Genomic DNA, 17,944 nt, shown 5'->3' with positions numbered 1-17,944 from the left:
CTAAGGTTCAACCTGCTATCTACTGAGGGGCCTAGTCCTTTTTTGCAAAGCTGGTCTCTCACCAGTCAGTGCCCAGCTTGTACCAATGCATGTTTTTTTCTGCCTCAAGTGCAGGACTTCACACTTGGTTTTGTTGTTGAACAGGTTCCTGCTTGTTCCATGGTTGCAAGGTTCCATGGGTTTGTATATATCCAGCTTATTTAAGTGTTTACTAATTTGATACTTCTCTACTGTGGGTAGTATCTCTCTCCTCTAAACTTTGGTAGTAGTCAGAGAAAGCTTATTAGAATAGAACAGAACAGGATAGTTCACTTGGAAGGGACCTACAACGATCATCTAGTCCAACTGCCTGACCACTTCAGGGCTGACCAGAAGTTAAAGCATGTTATTAAGGGCATTGCCCAAATGCCTCTTAAACACTGACAGGCCTGGGGCATCAACCACCTCTCCAGGAAGCCTGCTCCCATGTTTGACCACCCTCTTGGTAAAGAAATGCTTCCCAACATCCAGTCTAAACCTGCCCTGGCGCAGCTTTGCACCATTCCCACACGTCCTATCAGGGGATCCCAGGGAGAAGAGATCAGCACCTCCCTCCCCACTTCCCCTCCTCAGGAAGCCATAGGGAGCAATGAGGTCACCCCTCAGCCTCGTTTTCTCCAAACTAGACAAACCCAGAGTCCTCAGCCACTCCTCACAGGACATGCCTTCCAGCCCTTTCACCAGCTTTGTTGCCCTCCCCTGGACACATTCAAGGACCTTCACATCCTTCTTAAGTTGTGTGACCCGGAACTGCACAGAGTACTCAAGGTGAGGCCACACCAACACTGAATACAGCGGGGCAATCACCTCTTTTGAGCAGCTGGTTGTACTGTGTCTGATGCACCCCCGGATGGGGTTTCCCCTCTTGGCTGCCAGGGCACACTGCTGACTCATGTTGAGCCTGTTGCCAACCAGCACCCCCAGATCCCTTTCTGCAGGGCTGCTCTCCAGCCACTCCCCTCCCAGTCTGTAATTGTGTCCAGCATTACCCTGTGCAGGTGCAGAATCTGGCATTTATTCTTGTTAAATTTCATCCCATTGATGATTGCCCAATGCTCTGATCTATCTAGATCCCTCTGCAAGGCCTCTTGTCCCTCAAGAGAGAGTCAACAGCACCTCCCAGTTTAGTATCATCAGCAAACTACCAATGGTGCATTCAACTCCTCCATCCAGATCACTGACAAAAAGATAGAACAAACTGGCAGAACCTGGAAGGCTTAGCAGGAGATTCTGCTAGTAAAGACTGAAATAAATAAAGCATTGGGTATCTCAGCCTCTTCCATGCCCTTCATTAGCAGATCACCTGCCTGATTCAGCAGCAGGTCCGTATTTTCCTTGGTCTTCCTTTTGCTGCCAACATAGCTGCAGAAGCCCTTCTTGTTGCACTTCACATGCCTTATCTGCTTCAATACTGGCCAAACTTTCGTCTTGCTAATTCCATCCCTGCATGCCCAAGTGATGCTTCTGTACCCCTCCTTGGTAATACATCCTGTCTTCCACTTCCCATACACTTCCTTCTTGTGTTTGAGCTCCGTCAGATGGTCTCTGTTTGACCACACTGGTTTCCTGCAGTGCCTGCTGTATGTCTTGCATATTGGGATAACCTCACTGGCTGATAAAGATGTCAGGCACAAGCAGGTTGAGTCTACCTGAAAACAGTGGGGGGACAAATATATATTAAAAAAAAAAAAAAAAAAGGTTCCAATTTGGGCTTTGAGAGCACTCCAATATTTTGGCTTAGAATTATTATTTTTTTTCCTAATGGAACCACTTCATGTTGTCCCTCATATCTCAATTACACATTAAGGCTGAGACATGCTAGTGCCTAAGTCCCGCTCTGTCAGGGCTATAGACTATGAGTAAATTCATATGTGACAGTTTACTTACTACTACAACCAAGGGTTTCACAGAAACACCGTTTGAATCTCGGACTTGAATGTCAGGCCTTTTTCTCTAAGCCATGGCTTACTTTTGCCTTCCTCGCTCTTGACACTGAATGAAGCATGTATACTCACTCTGCTCCTTACAGACTCCAAATTGGAAAAGGAGATACAAATCCAGTGAGAGTTCTGAAAAGCAGGAACTTGATGTTGAACCTGAATTCAAAGATGCCTGGCTGGAGGGATGGATGGAGAATATTCATGAAAAAATAGTCTAAGCATAGTATTCTGGGTCTCCTGAAGCTTAAGAGTATAGGGATTTAGAAGAACTATAAAAGAAAGAGCTGAAATAGTTGAGACAGGAAATGATTCAAGAATGAATAAGAATTTCAGCAGAGCCAGACCTGAAGCAAGGAAGAAGCCTGGCAGTGCTGTAGAGATTGTGAGAGGTCAGTGACACAGAAGCAAACTGTAAGGAGGGTAGCAGGCTTAAAAATCAGTTCAGGCTCAAGGATGGCTTCAAGATTTCTGGCCTTCACTACTGTAGAAGATAATTAAGCAAATTATTGCATTAGTTGGAGTCCTCTTACAAAGTTAAAAAAAAAGATTTCATCGCTGCCAAGCCAGCATTCCTGCAGGCCTTTCCTCCCTTTCAATAAAAGTTAAGGGAAGAAGAGATGCACTAGAAGAACTACAGTGGTATTCTGGTACTGACACCTGTCAAAGCTGGCCTCAGTGCCCTTGCTTTAAAACAACCTGTAACATATTTGGAAATACACAGGTAGAGGATTTATTTGTTTGAGGAGGTATTGCAGAGTAAAAAAAACAGCTAAAGAAGCTGTAAGAGAAATTTGACATTGACAGCTCTTCTACAGGTAATAATCATGGAAAAGGACATGGAACAGAAGGATGACAGCAAATGTAGAATATTGTAGGATCATCTCATGTAGACAGAGCTCAATGGGCTCAACACAAATGGGAATGGTAAATGAAAGAAAGTTGTAGGTGCCATTCTTGAAAAAGCAGTGATGATTCAGGCTGAAAAGAGTAAAAACCTTAGACAAAGAAAAGGTGTAGAGGAGAGAACAGCTCAGTTACATGCTTTTCAGGGCTGTTTGGAAAGTAACAATGACAAAAGCAAGATGGACAGGGTGCAGTGGAATCCCTTTTCCACCCCATAGATGTTCAATTCACCTTACTTGAAAATGCTATGCAAGACTCTAAAAATTGAGACTATGCAGCTGGCTTTTATGCAAAGCTGTTGTCTTAATGAGAAAATGTGAAAGGCTGAAGAATAAACATAAAAGAATAATTATTTCATAGACCTGTAAATGTAACAGAACACAGTCCTAGTAAAGAAATAAACAACTCTTAGATCAAAGGATTCATAGATCACCTTCACTGGAGGAATAAGTAGAAATTTATTAGTTGCCTTTTTCTTTTTCTTTTTTAAGCCAGCTCACAATAAGTATACAGCTTAATGTCAACTTAAATTACATCTACAGTTTTCTGACAGATTCATTTGCTTTTTCAGGTTTATGTCTAACACACTGACAGTTTCTAATCAATAGGAGACAATTCCCTTTGAGAGTTATTAAAATATACCTTGCATTTAAATGCAATAAAAAGCATGACTGAACATGCCTCTGTTCCTCATAACACATAAATACCACATCTGGTCCATAAAAAACATGCATTATACAGAGGTTGTATGAATGCCAGATACCTATTATTACATGGAACTGTTTTATCCATCTAGCCTAATTTCCAGATGTTTTATTACTTGTAGACAAGAGTATTGTCAAAACTGTTGCTGGAAGTCAATTTATTTCAAGAGGGCATGGGACAGGGATAGTGAGTTAAGCTACAGGAAATGTTTGTGATACAGTTAATGGCAAGTCATGTGACTGAATCATCAGTGCTATCATGTTTAAAGAGATGCACTTAAAAATTCAATTTCAGACTAAAATTTCAGTTGACTGCATTTTAAATATGCACTTACTTATTCTTCCAGCAGTAAATGGCACATAATTGCAGGTCATATTTACAAAAAACAGAGCAAGAAACTAATGGAAATGAAATGGAAACCATTAGTACAAAAGTTGCTGGTAACTATAACCATATCCAAAAATATATCAAGCAGTTAGCTAAAAATTCTGAAGACACTGAAAACTAATATCTTTTAATTCCTCCAATTTGGAATTGGGCTGTGGGATTTTTCTTGGGTTTTTTTTTTCTCTGTAAGGAACAGAAATGTGTTTTCAAACATTATTTGAAATGAAAGCAACAGTCCTCAAGGAGCCAGATGACATCTGAAAAGCTTGTTTGGGTCCCCCACAAAAGCAAGGTTTCTAGTGCATTAGTAAAAGTATGAGGTAGAGGAGGGGATGAAAAGGCATGTAAGTGAGCGCATAAAGGAAAGGAAAAGCAGCAGACACTATGTCATAAAAATGGTGTTTCACCAAGATGCCAGAAGAGACAGGGCTAGGTTTAGTTTGAGCACAGCAAGGTAGAAATGAAGCAGTTGTAAGAATGCACTACTAGAAAGTAGGCATTAATGTAAGGGTTGGACAGTAGCCGTTAGTTTTCCTTGTAATGAAAGTACATTTCATTAAATGCAGGATTTGGTTTAGTGAAGTACAAGCTATACAGAGATGTGAAGGTTACCAAATGAAAACACCCTAAGTTTTAAAATATTTGGTGTATCAGTGTGAAGTTTCTGATTTTATCCCTAAAAAACCCCCAAACTTAGAATGACTATAGTAAATTTACTTTACAGTCCCATTCAAAATGGCATCATAACACGATCTCATAACTTCTGTTTCTAAGAAGTAACATTAACCCCAGGCTCTTTTGTGTCCTGTAACATTTCCTATACTGGCACTGAAACCCCAAAAGTTCCTCTCCTCAATTCATTGTGGGTCCTGTTTCAAATTACATACTACTTCTCACACCATACTTTATTTTTTAGTAAATCACAACCAAGAGCACAGCCATTTAAAAAAAAACCACCCTAAACATCTCAATGATCAGGTAAAGGGAGGCAGTCCTAACAGTGTCTCAGAGAAACCTGGATGCTACAGTCTGTGATTCTAAGGTTGACTTCCCAGTTAAATGATTAATTTGACTACACCTCTTCAGATTTACTGAACACCAACATTTGAAAGAGGTTTGCACTATAACCACTACAAACCTAGAAAACATTTCCAAATTTTTTGAGATACATAATGGCTGGGAGGGTAAAATTCATTTCAGTCCTGTGAATACCATGACCCCATAACTTGTATTTACCTGAAACCCAACATAGACTATAAACAAGACCCAGGGCTTAGACAGGACTCAAAAAATTGGAAAATATTCATCATCCTGTCCATGAAAAATATGATGGTTACTCCACCAGAAAAAAATATGATGGTTACTCCACCATCACTGATAATTCCTCAGAAATAAAGTTAGGATAATCATCAATAACACACCCTACTTCTCAGGTTAAGGCTTGTCCTGCTGCAGCCATTAGCTCTCTTCTCTGAAGACAGCTCCAGTAACTGGCTTATTGATTAGCATTTCAGCAGGCCCCTTGAACCAGTCAGAAAACCTATGGTTTAGTGTACTGCTAACTACAAGACCAGGACACCTAGAATTACAGATTGAGTAGCACAGCACAGGTGGTCTGTGGCCAAAGCCAGGAGAGTTCTCACATCTCCTCTCAAAAGATTTGTGTGTGATGATTGAGATAGCTGTGATAAGACTAAGGAGGTAATTAATATTTCTCACTGTATGCATCAGCCTAATCACTAATGTGTTCCCTCCCCTTTCTCTTTCAAACTCTTTGTTCTCTTAAAGTAAATGGAAAGCAATCTGGACAGAAAGCATGTCAGATTCCAGTTGTACAACGGATTGCTCAAAGAAGGCAGAGTTTGCAGAAATACACTGTGTGCAAACACCACCAAGAAGAGAGAGACAATGCACTTGTGCAGTGCTGGAAGAAAAATATCCTGTACATTCTCTGCAACGTTTTTGTGTTGGAAATGTGAGTGAATTGTTCCCTTTGGGATCCCACAGAGAAGCACTGGTTAAATTAATCTTGAGACTCTGCATGATTCCTGCTGTTGAAAGTAAAAACAACTCAGCTTCTCTGCACTGCTAAATATTCTGACACCTCTAGGGATGAAATCTGTCACTTAGAATATGTCTATAGCGTATCCAACAGAATGAAATTAAACTTGACTGACTACAGAAATGTAAACATGTAATAGTAAGAGAATTCAAAACAAGCAGCTTGTTACAAACATCACAAGATTTACACCTTTATGTTCAAAATGGATTTTTTCCCAAAGCTAAGAACATAAGGACTATAAACACTAATAGCAGTGTTTATGTTAGGAGGTCTCCAAACATTCTGCAAAGGAGACACAGCTCTCCAAATATAACATGCTAGCCAAAAACATGCTAACCAAGTCACAGAAATGGCACAATCCCAAGCTAAATCAGAACAAAACATCCTCAGTCTTTAGAGTAATGCATTCACCTGTGTCCCACTATGAATTTTTATTGAAAGCATCTGCAAGCTTTCACTACAACACTATTGTCTAAGAGAGAGACAAGTGTTGTTAAAAACAAAACAGTATCTTCAAAGTTTGCCCCCCCCCCGGGGGGATTTTTCTATATACTGTTACCTATATTATTGTCTAAACCATAGGGTATTCCTTTTGCAGTTCTCATGAAATCCAAGGGAAAAAGGATATCCATCTACCTTTGGTTTTCTGGACTAGGAAATGTGTCTGCCTTGTATGTACTCTGGGTCCTGTTTGCATACATGCTGTAATCCTAACACATGTTCTTGTTTCATTTTATAAGGACCAGTGGAAGAGTTTGTATCCACTGGCTTCTTTACTGCTCCATAAAGCATGCCTCTTCTGTAATCAAAGTTTGTGATAAAAATGAAATGAGACTAAGGAGGCTAATTCATACCTCCTTCCTCCATATCCCCCATTCACTACAACCTGCATTAAGAAGTCTGTACTTGACGTTGGAAAAAAAAGGGTTTAGATTATTTTCTTCTTAACAGACTACCCTGCACGCAGCTTGGTGCTTTTCAGGATTACAGTCCTGTTTTAAAATAATGGAAAACCAGTAACAATTTGGCAGCAATGAACAATGCACCAGATCTAGTTCGGCAACAGACTACAACACATTAGGGGTAGGCAACACTATCTGTGCTTTTGGACATACAGATACCTTATAGATACTTTAACACAAGCATTCCAAACGTTTTCAGAGCGTCTCTGCCTTTCACCTTTTGCTAACACTTCTCTTGCTAGGTGATCTGACTGCTCTTGAGCCAGAACTTGACTTATGGGGCTTCACCTCAATGGAAAACCTGGAGCACTGAGTGACACACACACCCTTTTTCTTCTCTTCTGCTCTCCCCCCAAGACTTACTGCATTTCCAGGACCACATAAACGCAGCAGTAGCTCTGCTCCATGTCAAAGTCAGCTTTTCCTACACCCTACCTACCCAAGGCACAGTCACAATGAAGCTGCAGGCTCTCTCTCTCCAGCTGCAGCAGGGAGAGGCACAGCAAGGCCAGCTGGCATAGAGCAGCTGAACCTAGTTAAGGGTATCCAAGGAGGACAGAAGACAATATCATTAGGGTACTGTGGCTAATAACTTTGATGTCACACACATTTACAACATTAATCAGTGCATATACTTAATTTAACTGTATAATATAGATCTACTTCAGCTGGCACTAAGCCACAGCAGCATTGATCAAAGAGTACTGGCAGGAAAGGACTTCTGCACGGAGTGGATTAACACCAACACCAGATGAAGTCAGTCACAGCTTTACCTGGCCAACCTCAAAAGTCCCTATGGATGAAACACTATAGCCCCTTCAGATAGCTTGTTCCAGTGCTGCACCAAGGAAGTTACTAACCAGCCTGTACTGATGCACAGGCCTATTCTACCCCCCCACACTTCTCATCAATGAAGTTCATGAGTTTTCTGTTAGTCCCATCCTTAAGTTTCTCAAAGTCTCTCTGAAGTTCTACCTGTAAGCTTGTCATCCTCTCCTACTAAATTGTACTGTCCACAAATTGGACATCCCATCACAAGAGACCCAGCAATACCATCCCTAGAGAACTGGGACTCCACTTGAAACCACTGTGTGTGTTTGTTTAGTGGGGACTTTAGTACAGAGTAAAATCATTAGGAGAAATAGATCAAAGTTTTCCAAGACCCCAGCAATTGAACTCATCGTAAGTTTAACATTTTCAGTGAGGAGAGGGGCAGGAACACAACTAGATCCACTCAGGTCCTGAGAAATAATAACTTTTTTTCTTGCCTCTCTAAACATAGCTGGTTTAGCATTTTTGCTACCACAAAATTCTTTTAGTGTCCTTAAAGAGTACGGGCTTACCCCTGTGCACTGAATTTTGCCCTGTCTCAGGAGCTGCAACAATTACACAATTAACTATTATCCTGGAATCTGTAATCAGTAAATTTGAATGTTAACTACTCAGAATACAAGTAATCACGAAGAAGGCATCTGATTTGGATGAATTTCTTCAGTGACAAAATACAATATTTATTTTGCCAAATATGCACAGCATGGAGGAACTCGGCAAAAAACTATGCACGTGGAATCCAGGGACGGTTTCTAATCAGCTAATAAAAGGTGCAGACGAGACTAGTTCCTGTTTCCATCATCCCTGTAGTTCCACTTTCAGGGTGATGTCCCTAGGAATGAGCGCCAAATGCTGATTCAGTGAGAGCATAGCACCACCTGCTGCCGAAGACAAGGCTTCGGAAGGAAGGAAAAGGTTTTGCCCTTTCCCCGTAATATTGCTAGGTTTAATTAAAAAAAAAAAAATTAAAAAAAAAAAAAAAAGAAAGAAAAAAATAATTACCTCTCTGTATAGACCTCATCCTCTTTGATTATTAAACAAGTCTCCAACATGTAAAACTTGCAAGGGTTCTGTGCCTCAGATACTGTGCAGAGACTCCTATTAGGTGTTTCTGGGCCATTTCAATTACTCTGTCACGTTCATGTTCAGTGCTGACAAGGTGCTTCTTTAGAAAACATCCATTTTAGAGCTTGTACACACAGGCAGTTTAGTCAAGTATAAAGCAAGGGATGTAGTAGGATTCATGTCTTCAATGTGTAATTTACTACAATGATGCAACAGATAAATGACTAAGATGCTGTGGCAGTAATTTAACCTCAAACAAATGTACAGTAGTTATGTTTGTGTGGGTCTACCTTTGGTTCATAACATATTAGCAGGTGCCTTCCTGTACCGCACCTCTTCCTGATTCACCAGACTGCTCATGTGGATATACTCTGCTCTCTTGAGATCTTAGGAGCCTGATGTCACCTCCATGAAAAAATGCTGCTGTGCAGCCAGGTGTACTGGGTTTGCGTGACAAGGTTTTGGTAGCAGGGAGGCTGTGGGGGTGGTTTCTTTGAGAAGCTGCCAGAAGCTTCCCCCATGTCTGACAGAGCCAATGCCAGCTGGCTCCAAGATGGACCCGCTGCTGGCCAAGGCCGAGCCCATCAGCAACGGTGGTAGTGCCTCTGGGAGAACACATTTAAGAAGGGGAAAAAAACTGCACAACTGCAGCTGGACAGAAGAGTGAGGATATGTGAGAGAAACAGCCCTGCAGACACCCAGGTCAGTGCAGAAGGAGGGGGAGGAGATGCTCTAGGTGCTGGAGCAGAGATTCCCCTGCAGCCCGTGGGGAAGCCCATGGTGAGGCAGGCTGTCCCCCTGCAGCCCAGGGAGGTCCACGGTGGAGCAGATCTCCACCTGCAGCCTGTGGAGGACCCCATGATGGAGCAGGTGGGTTTCCGAAGGAGGCTGTGACCCTGTGGGAAGCCCACGCTGGAGCAGGCTCCTGGCAGGACCTGTGGATCTGTGGAGAGAGGAGCCCACGCTGGAGCAGGTTTTCTGGCAAGACTTGTGACCCCACAGGGGACCCACGCTGGAGCAGTCTGTGCCTGAAGGACTGCAGCCCGTGGAAAGGAGCCACGCTGGAGCAGTTCATGAAGAACTGCAGCCTGTGGGAAGGAGCCACATTGGAGAAGTTTGTGGAGGACTGTCTCCTGTGGGAGGCACCCCACGCTGGAGCAGGGGAAGAGTGAGGATTCCTCCCCCTGAAGAGGAAGGAGCAGCAGAGATAACATGTGATGAACCGACTGCAACCCCCATTCCCTGTGCCCCTGTGCTGCTGGAGTAGAGGAGGTAGAGAAAATTGGGAGTGAAGTCAAGCCTGGTACGAAGGGAGGGGCAGGCAGACAGTGTTTTTAAAATTTGGTTTTATTTCTCATTATTATACTCTGGTTAGATTGGTAATAAATTAAATTAATTCCTCCCCAAGTCAAGTCTGGTTTGCCCCGGGTGGTAATTGGTGAATGACCTCTCCCTGTCCTTATTTTGACTCACAAGATTTTCTGTCCGAGTCCCCTCTCCCCACTTGAGTTGCACCCTCTCTATATACGTACAAAGGATCTCTAACATGATTAGAAGTTTTGCACTAAAAGACCATTTAATAGCACACAGTTCCGTGACTGAGAGAATGCAGTTGCAGGAAGCCAGACAGATAAAGGGCTGGAGACTATAGTGCATAATTGTGAGGAAGCCTGCCCAGTAGAAAGTCAAGAACAACTGGAGCAATTTTTAAGGACAACTTTATTTAGCAGAAGGCCAGAACTACTTGAACATTTGGGCTGTGGTGGTAAAAGATCTGGAGGTCTTTAGGGAAGTGGTCCTAGAAGCATAAGAAATTCTCCTTCTGTTTGAATAGTCCTTATTCCTCCATGCTCAAAATAGTGACTCATTTGCTGACTACCTCACTTCTAATCCAGGACAGCTCCACCATGTCCTACCCTGCCAAACTGTTCAGTGATTCAGAGTGGTCTGAGAAATCAGCAGGTATTGATCATGCACAAATCATTACTCAAAACAGACTGTAGAAGAGCCCTTATTTGCTTCACCCTTTCCCCCACTCTGATATCTCATTTCAATTGGTGGAGACCGAAGAACCAGGGCTGATGAAACTAAAGACCCCAGAGCAATCTATTTGGGAGCAGCAGTGCTCCACCAGAACAGGAGACTCCCATCAGTCTGAAGCCCCCAAATCCAGACTCAGCACTACTCCAGATCTCAGAATTCCCAGACAGCTGTAAGCAAAAAGACAAATCAACAAAAAACCATGAGGAGTTTTAGAGCCAGCCAGTAGACTAGAATGCTTCTGCATCTGGCATGTGCTGGTGCTTTCTACCAACATGTTTTTCACAGCTTCTAGGGGCTGAAATACTGAAGCTACAGGTTTGCCTCAGTAACAGAATCATTCAGATTTTCTTGTAGTCAAACAACATAGCAAACACTGAAACACTAATCAGACAGTAACAGACAGTGAGGCTGGCAGCCTAAACCACAATTCCCTTTACAAAACAATGTGCGTATATTATATACACGGTGTCCACAGTTTGCTTTGTAGCTCATTCACCCACTTATCACTAATCATGTATCTGACGTGCATCCATTTACAAACTGTCCTTGCTATTGTTTGAAGCAGTTTTGGCCTGTGAGTTTTCTTCAAGTTACATCAGCTAAACATCCTGTTTTGGTTAGTTCTCGTCCTTAATTACTTGTGTATGTAAACATCAGTACCAGCATTCTCAGTGTGTAGCTCACACACAGCTCCTGTATAATCTTCTTCCATTTTGAAATTCTCTTCAGCCAACAAACATACTTGGAAGTCAGCTGGTGCTAAGCCCATAATTCAAGCACTCTGTGGTTGCACACAGGTTTTCTAGGCTGTCGTGGGTTTCCAACCTTCTAGATCTAATAGGTGCCTGGATACCCCTGATATATAAAGGATGTCCTTAAAAATAAATCTGTACAAAGTGGCCAGGGTAAAAGAGAAGATATGTCTGGCAAAATCTGGACATACAATCACCATACATAAAACTGTGTATAAGCTAGGTTAGAAGTTTACAGCGCAGTAAGTGACTCCCTGCTAGGTTATTCCATTTCCAAACTGCAGAATCTTCACAACCTTTCCCTATTAGAAATTAATGTGAGCAGCTACTTGTAGTATGAAATTATCATCCTACCTTACTCAGTCACAACACCTCCTTGTAGACAAGCCCTTCAGCTGAGGTACCCTATCCCATTTACCTAGAGAGTAAGCTACTGCATGTAAAGATTCAGGCTCGTCTGCAGAGGATATGTACTACTTAGACTTAAAGGATATTTTCTGCTACTCACATAGTGGAACAGCTGAACTTCTTACAACTATGGTGAAAACATTTACTTGTAATTTAAGTCAGTTTTAGTTAACTTAGGAATTCAGCTTAATTTGGAAACGCAGCAAGTAAAATATCACCTGGTTTCCAAATAATGGGAAAGTCACTCTTCTTGCTAACTGTGATAAATTTCTTTCAAAAATTAATGGATGTGCCTTTAACATAGTCTAAAAATGTCTCCAAGAGACACCAATGTGGAATTCCCTGTCTGGTGTCAATTCATACCCTAGTTTACTGGGTAGTAACATCCCCATATGCTGACCAGACTACAGTGGCCACAGAATATCACCTGGTGATAATAAGTCACTATTTCCTCTCTGCTGCTTTGTTATTTCCCAAGTAAGAAGGGGAGTCAGCTGCAGAGACTATGTGGTAAATTTCTTTGCACACCTCAAAACGCTGCTGAGAGATCTCCAGTCACTTTGAAGTGGCTGCTGTAGCCACAGCAGAACTGGAAGAACGGAGAGCCACCTTCACCACTTCCTCCTATAAAAAATGCTGCTGTCCAGCCCTATTCCACCATTTTGGTTAACAAGATGAACCTTTGAGAGTCCTTAATGTCTGAAAATGCTCTTGTTTTTTTCTACTATTTAACAAAGGGATGTTTGTGTGAAGGATCTGTACAGTTCTGTTGTACAAGTCAAGCTCAGCTATATTCATATAATGTGTATGGGGGGGGAGTTGTAGTAATTTTTTCCCCTTCTTCAGACCTCCCAGAAGAAAGGGTTAGACTATAACTAATTGACACTTAACTTTTACCTTAGAGATTGGAAAAGCCATCTTTGATAGAACCGGGGGATGCAGGTTCCTTATCTGAAAAATGATTTATGTTTGCACTTCTGAGTTTTTAAAAGTTTCCACAAAAATGCAAAATAGTACTTCTAGTACTCATTCACTAAGTATGTATAAGCTACAAAGTTGTGTAAGTCTTTACAGGTGTAGATAAGAGTACATTCCCATTCCACATAGTTTACAATCTAAGTAAAAAGTCTACAATAACAGAGGATCAGAATCCATTCCTCTCGGGAGTAGGACATCAAACTTACAGAACAGACTAAGGATAAAGCATGATAGATTACCACATCCAAGACTTTGAGTTGATACTGAAGCACAGTGACCTTTGACAAATAGTGTCATTGCTTTCCCAGGTTGTCCTAATAATTAGAGGTATAAAGTCATACACAATTCAAAGACACTTTAAAACAGTATTTGTTAATCATAGTACAGTCTGGAAGCATAACCATATCTGTTATCATTAAAGCCTTAGTTATCACTTGAGGTATCAGCCTACCTACAAATTTCAAAAAGAAAACCAAACAAAATAGAACAATTCTCCCCCAAATTGTGACACTTCTTTAACCCAGTGTAATGAGTACCTAAAAAAAGGCGTACCTCTTACCTGAAATCTGCTTCCATTGTCAAAGCCTCCTTACACAAATGAGGTTAAAATGTCTCAGCTGAGGTGTCTTCTCCATCACTGTTCCCAACTGTTATGGCCTCATTTCCTTATTTCTACAGATAGCTGCAAAAGATTCCTTCCTTCCCAGACTCCTGCTTCATCCACATTTATTCCATTTACTCCGTCTCATCTTGCCTCTCTCCTCCACTGCCAACATCCATATCTGATTCTCTAAAAAAGGCAAGTTAGAGATAACTAGTAATTCTGTAAAAAACCAAAATTTACTCAAGAATTAAATCCCACCATGCATATTCTTCAAGTGAAGGAAATTACCATGCCACATCTTGCCACTTACATGTTCTACTAATAACTTCCACTAAGAAAGTCCTTATCTCCCAGACCCCTCCCCACAGACTAATAGGGAATAACATACCACATAAAATACCTTCTATTGGTGTCCTACCGTCCACTGAGAACATAAGGAATCATTTGTTCTGCCAGTGCACACAGATGTGTTTCCATCACTGACACCAGGATTTGTCATTCACGTGGCAGAGGGGGCATATTGTGTTTGTTTGGGGAAGGGGAAATGGAAAGAAGCTCTTTGGGTAGTCATGAGGTGTGGTTATGATGTTCATAAGAGACAAGGTAACTAAACCATGCTGCTTGGCCAAGGAGCCTGTCATTCCCTTGGCTTTAATAATAATTTAAGTGTGGCTATTTTCCCTGTACTCTTCTGAATATAGATTTTGTTTGGGGGATTAATTAATGTAAAGGAAGTTGCTTCATATTGACAACTGATTTATCCCATGCACATAATATTTTCTTTCTGCCTTGTCAGCTGTCTTTAAGGAACTGAAAGCATCAACTGTGTGTGCTTGGATCCATTCAATCTTCCAGGTCTTCTGTTCATTCTGTACTGAGGAAGTACAGAGGAAAAGCACAGACACTCATCAGCCTGTTGCTGTCTAACCTCAGACTCCATTCCACATCTCTGCAGTACTAGCCCAGACTCTACTGTTTTTAATTTTCCCCTTGATATGCTCCTTGAATTGACTAAGCCTTTTTTTTTTTAAAAAAAAAAAAAAAAACCAGCATGAATCACACTGACGTCTTCTCTCCTTGTGCACATGCTGGAAACAATTACAGTCCCAGTTCTGCAGTTTCACCAGTCTGCTATGCTCAGTGGAAACCCCACTGAAATCAGCAGGCCTCTGAAGACACCGACATACTGGAGGACTGCAGCCTGAACTCAAATACTCTCCAATTCTATGGCTCCCTGCTTATCCTCTACTTCTTCCCTGTGAGCTTAGAATCAGTCCTCAGATGCAATATAAAACTGGGTTACATTACAGCACTTCAAACATAATAGTGTCTAAAAATACCAATGCAAACTCAGATTGCTTGTGGTTATTAAAGACATTACAGTCAGGTTTCCTCAGAAAATGAGGATAGCACGTTCATGTCTGTCTACTCCACCCTTCCACCCAATAACTTTTAAATCCCAGTGGCTAATTTCAAGCAAAACTGGCAAAGAGGTAGATGTCTCAGAGACACTAAGTTCCTACAAGTTTGTCCAATATACAGAAGAATAAAAGAAAGAAACTATATTTATGGACTTACACGAGGAAAGACTACCTGCTCTCTTTATTGATCATCAGAAAATCTACCCAGAGAAGAAAACAAAATGCGAAATTTATTTAATTAGTTTTCTGTGCACAGAATAGCTTATTTAAAGAGTGACAATAATAAATAAATAAATAGGTGAATATTTATTAGGTGACTAGTAAATAGGCGTACTTAGTTGGTATAGAACAGCCTTGCTCTACGGAAGCTACAACCACTGATAACAGAATTGTATGGGCTTTGTGTGGCAAGGTTTTGGTAGCGGGCGAGGTTACAGGGGTGGCTTCTGTAAGAAGCTGCTGGAAGCTTCCCCTGTGTTCGAGAGAGAGCCCGTACCAGCCGGGTCTAAGACGGACCCGCCACCAGCCAAGGCCGAGCCCATCAGCGATAGTGGTAACACCTCTGGGATAACATTTTTAAGAAGGGAAAAAAGTTGGGACAGATGGAAATGGCAGCTGGAAGAGAGGAGTGAGAACATGTAAGAGAAACAGCCCTGCAGACACCCAGGTCAGTGCAGAAGGAGGGGGAGGAGGTGCTCCGGGCGCTGGAGCAGAGATTCCCCTGCAGCCCGTGGGGAAGCCCATGGTGAGGCAGGCTGTCCCCCTGCAGCCCAGGGAGGTCCACGGTGGAGCAGATCTCCACCTGCAGCCTGTGGAGGACCCCACACCGGAGCAGGTGGGTTCCCGAAGGAGGCTGTGACCCTGGGAAGCCTGTGCTGGAGCAGGCTCCTGGCAGGACCTGCAGATCTGTGGAGAGTGGAGCCCACGCTGGAGCAGGTTTTCTGGCAGGACTTGTGACCCCACGGGGGACCCACGCTGGAGCAGTCTGTGCCTGAAGGACTGCAGCCCGTGGAAAGGACCCACGCTGGAGCAGTTCGTGAAGAACTGCAGCCCGTGGGAGGACCCACATTGGAGAAGTTCGTGGAGGACTGTTTCCCGTGGGAGGCACCCCACGCTGGGGCTGGGGAAGAGTGTGCTGAGTCCTCCCCCTGAAGAGGATGAAGCGGCAGAAAATAACATGTGATGACCATAAACCCCATCCCTGTCCCCTTGTGCTGCTGGGGGGGGGTTGGTAGAGAAAATTGGGAGTGAAGTTGTGCCCGGGAGAAGGGAGGGGTGGAGGGAAGGTGTTCTGAGATTTGGTTTTATTTCTCATTACCCTACTCTGGTTGATTTGTAATAAATTGAGTTAATTTTCCCGAAGCTGAGTCTGTTTTGCCCGTGATGGTAATTGGTGAGTGATCTCTCCTGTCCTTATCTCGACCCACAAGCTCTTTGTTATATTTTCTCTCCCCTATCCAGCTGAGGGGGAATGATAGAACAGCTTTGGTGGGCACCTGGCATCCAGTCAGGGTTAACCCACCACAGAACTGAAAGCAAAAATGCTCAGTGTGTCTATAGCCACCAGACCTTTGGGATGGCCAGGCTGGTTAACACCTGAAACAGCAGACTTAGTTTAGTACCTTACAGCCCGCCAGCAACTTCGGCTACTCATCCTTGCCCTCTACTTCCCCAACAGAGTTTACTGATCTCTCAGTTGTGCCACAGAAACCTATGAAATAATCCAGATTTTCTAAATATGCCCAAAAAGGTGAACAGAGGTAGGCAACATGAACAGCTGAGTCAGCACCGTTAAGGAGACATTCACAACATGCAAAGGGAATGGTGTGTGTAACAGGCAACCCAAAACCTCTGCTGCCACTTGAACAGCAAAGCGTGAAAATTGTCTCTGAGAGGGCCAGAAAAGACTGCACTGCCACTTCCACGTATCTGACAGCATGCTGGGGATTGGGAGCGGAGATGTGCAAGCGTTAGGTGCTATGTGCCTGTTCAGTATCACATAATAAAGGATTGCTTTCTACTTACAGCGTGACAAGATTAAATAGCATTCTGCTATGGATAGCCTGCATCAAACAGCTTGCATCAAGCCTTCACGCTCCAGTTGCATGGATGGGCACAGCGAACAACAAAACCAGGATGTTTTGTGGTTCATTCCCTTCAGGTGCAGTTCACAGTCTAAACAGGCATGGCATAGTCCCAACCTTCCCCTCATCCTGCCATTTATTGCTCGTCTTTCCAGCGTGCCGAGACTTTTTTTAGAGGGGGGCAGGATTAGATCAGCTCCCCAGACCTGCTGAATGTGCACTCCCATAACTCTGACTGCATGGCCGGGAGCAGCGCTGGGGAGACATGGCGGCCAGGACGCACCTCTTCAACTGCTGTGCAGCCCAGCCCTGCGGTGATTCACTGGGGTGGGTGAGGCACCAGCATCTCCCAGGGGAGCCTTCCGGACAGTAGGGAGACCGGCTCCTCCAAACTTGCGGAGTGACATGGGCCGAAAGAGGAGGACAAACCCTAGCAAAGAAGAGGATTTTCGCTTCTTAGTAATTCTATGGCAAGACGTCTGTGCTCTTTACAAAGAGACGTAGCCTTCGTTATGGAGACACTCTTCTCTTCATAAACTTAAGAGTCCATCTTGTAGCCTGGAGCACGTGACTAGAGAGTTAACCTTCCACACAGGGAAGATGGCGGAGGGCGCAGTGGCCGACTCGCTCCTCCATTACACTGCAGTAAGAGCATGCAGGTGCCAGGCACCCGACGCAACAGCAACGACACTTCAGTGTTTGCGTTAACCGTCCAGTTAGAGGTGGCTTAAAGCCTGAATTCCTCCTCGCTGTGACTTCC

General features: G+C 43.1%; 1 protein-coding gene across 1 annotated transcript in view; it reads right to left on the bottom strand.

The window, feature by feature from the left end:
- The window catches only part of ENC1 (ectodermal-neural cortex 1), a 39,240-nt gene extending 25,084 nt beyond the window's left edge, over positions 1-14,156 (bottom strand). Inside the window, exons 1-3 of the mRNA XM_075019909.1 lie at positions 14,068-14,156; positions 13,635-13,865; positions 9,732-9,837 (exon numbers count right to left, since the gene is read on the bottom strand). The gene's annotated coding sequence lies outside the window, so the exon portion shown is untranslated. The remainder of the gene's footprint in view (positions 1-9,731; positions 9,838-13,634; positions 13,866-14,067) is intronic.
- Positions 14,157-17,944: the final 3,788 nt, after the last annotated feature.

Source organism: Buteo buteo, chromosome Z, assembly GCF_964188355.1.
Source record: "Buteo buteo chromosome Z, bButBut1.hap1.1, whole genome shotgun sequence".
Taxonomy (NCBI): Eukaryota; Metazoa; Chordata; class Aves; order Accipitriformes; family Accipitridae; genus Buteo; species Buteo buteo.
Note: the sequence above shows the minus strand (reverse complement) of the source record. Positions and strands in the feature narration are given on the sequence as shown.